General features: G+C 46.8%; 1 pseudogene across 1 annotated transcript; it reads right to left on the bottom strand.

The window, feature by feature from the left end:
* Positions 1–1,398: 1,398 nt before the first annotated feature.
* On the bottom strand, positions 1,399–2,086 carry LOC307103844 (large ribosomal subunit protein eL15-like; annotated as a pseudogene). The gene has a single exon. The product of its transcript is annotated as a large ribosomal subunit protein eL15-like (transcript).
* Positions 2,087–2,767: the final 681 nt, after the last annotated feature.

Genomic DNA, 2,767 nt, shown 5'->3' with positions numbered 1-2,767 from the left:
GATGGTCAGTTAAATCAGCTACACTAAAGAAAGATTTTATGACAGAAACATCAGATTAACTAAATAAAGTAATATATAAAAGAAAAATGTTTGGTGTATGTTCTTATGGGTAAAACTTTATAAACTCATTTGATCAGTTTTCTATTGTCATGCAAGGTAGTCTTTATTTTTTAAAAAATCAGAACTAGTGTTTCCAAATATGGATGAGCTGAATTGGGTCCCCGTTTTAGTCACTTAGTAGCTGTGATACCTCTTTATTGCTTAACCTTCTTAACCTTTTTAAGTCTCAGTGTCCCCATGTTACTATGCATAAAATTATTCCCATAGTCTAATAACTTCATAGTCCTTAGGAAAGTTAACCTTCATAAGTGTCAGCATCTTCTGTGTTATGTAGAAACTAATCTTCAAAATAATAATTTTATTGGGTTATATTAAATGGCAATCATCAAAGATTAAATGATAACTTTATGAAATGTGTTGAGAATGGTGTCTGGCACATAGATGAACCACAACATGGTAACAATTATTATTATTAAACTAGAAGCCCAGTGCACAAAATTTGTGCAGGGGGGGGGGGTGGCGGGGGGGGGGTGGTGGTGGGGGGGTGTCCCTCAGCCCAACCTGAACCCTCTTCAATCTGGGACCCCTCAGGGGATGTCCAACTGCCGGTTTAGGCCCAGTCCTAGGATGGGCCTAAACCGGCAGTTGGACATTCCTCTCACAATCCAGGACTGCTGGCTCCCAACCGCTTGCCTGCCTGCCAGCCTGATCACCCCCTAACCACACCCCTGCCAGCCTGATTGATGGCTAACTGCTCCCCTGCCAACCTGGTCAGCCCTAAGTGCCCTCCCCTGCAGGCCTGATTGCCCCTAATGGCCTCTGCCTCGGCCCCCACCACTGTGGCTTTGTGCAGACGGACGTCCAGATGGTTGTCCAAAAGATGTCTGGTCTAATTAGCATATTACCCTTTTATTACTATAGATAACATATATGCCCCTAAAAAGTTATATTATTTTACACGCTTTAAATTATACAGTACATATTCAACCTCTTTTACCCTGTGTTTGTGTTGTTTTTTTTTCTTTTTAAATATATCTTATTGATTTTTTTTCACGGAGAGGAAGGGATAAAAATAGAAAGTTAGAAACATCAATGAGAGAAAAACATCAATCAGCTTCCTCCTGCACACCCCCAACTGGGGATGTGCCCACAACCAAGGTACATGCCTTGACCGGAATCGAACCTGGGACCCTTCAGTCTGCAGGCCGATGCTCTATCCACTGAGCCAAACTGGTTAGGGCCTCCCACCCCCACCTCTTTTTTTTCTTTTTAAATTATCCACATTTGTAGATATGGCATTAATTCATTTTTCCTTTGATTTTTTTTTTAAGGAGACATGACTGTCCTAAATTATTTATTAGGTAAGAATTTTACAAACATTACTTGTGTTAGCGGTAACGGTGGAGCTGGAGAGTATTGCGCCTTCTCCAAGCTGCACGGCGAGAACCACCAATAGTGTGGTGGAACTTGTGGCCCTTCCCAAGGCCACAGCTCTTGCGGCCCGCAGATGTCAGCCCTCACATCTCCCTGTGTTTGTAGACTGGTTTGGTGATCCAGTGGGTGTCAGGATTTCTTCTGATAGCTTTATGGAATGGATCAGTGAGGATAACCTCAAAGAATTTGTACGTGGAATCTTCACCAACCCAGTAAGAATTCAGGACTTTCAGAGCCCCCCAGTGGCGTCCAGCTCACTCCTCGGCAACAGACTGAAGACTTGGAGCAAACTTTAGCTGGTGAACACCGTGATGGACAGGCTTGCTGTAGGTCGCACCCTTAGGAAGAGGGCGCTTGCGGCCACCACCACGGCGCACACGCATCCGATAGATGACATAACCTTGCTTGGCCTTGTAGCCCAGTCTGCACGCTTTGTCGGGCCGGGTGGGGCGGGGGTCCCTGTGGAGCGCAGAGAGCTGGCGGCACTGCCAGCAGCGCACCCTGGGAAGGATGCGCATTACATCGGACTGCGTCGTCCTCCATAGCTCCCGGATGTACTTGGAAGCACCCATCTTGGTTTAGCTGATGGCTGCGGCCAGAGGGAAAGGCTCCATTGATTTTTAGAGAGAGTGGGAGAGGGATATAGAGAGAGAAACATCAATGTAAGAAACATCCCTTCAATTGCCTTCCTTAGGAGCCCTGACCAGGGATCCAACTTGAAACCCAGGTATGTGCCAGGTATGTGCCAGGTATGTTCCCTGACCTGGAATCGAACCTGCAACCTTTCCGTGCACAGGACCACGCTCACGCTCAACCAACCTATCCACTTCAGCCTGGCTGTTACACAATTTCTGGAATTTTATTTCAATTAATTCTCTCAAAGTCTGTGGTTTAGGTATTATTCACATTTTGCTGATGAGAGAGAATAAAAAAACAAAACACCTCTTCATTTTGAGACATTATTCTTCCCTCATTGCTGCATTTTCCTGCCAGCCCTAGAAAGGCTCTTGACAGCGGCTTCACTGGGTATCCAGAGTCAGAAGCATTCCCTCACCACTACCCTCTCCAAAGCCTCCTCTGCACTGGCACTGAGGCTGTCCTGGAGGGCGCAGAGGCTAGGTAACGGAGACAACGACAGGATTTGGACCACAGGAGCCACCGTATCCGCCTGTCCTCTCTCAGCCTTTCTCCGCCAGGCTGGGGAAGGCGGGCCTGGAGGCTTCCGGCAGCACCACGCTTCGGAATGGGCCAAGGTTTTCAGCGCTAGCGCTTT

This window comes from Cnephaeus nilssonii (genome assembly GCF_951640355.1).
Source record: "Cnephaeus nilssonii genome assembly, chromosome: 1".
Taxonomy (NCBI): Eukaryota; Metazoa; Chordata; class Mammalia; order Chiroptera; family Vespertilionidae; genus Cnephaeus; species Cnephaeus nilssonii.
This window is presented reverse-complemented; position numbering and strand designations above follow the sequence as displayed.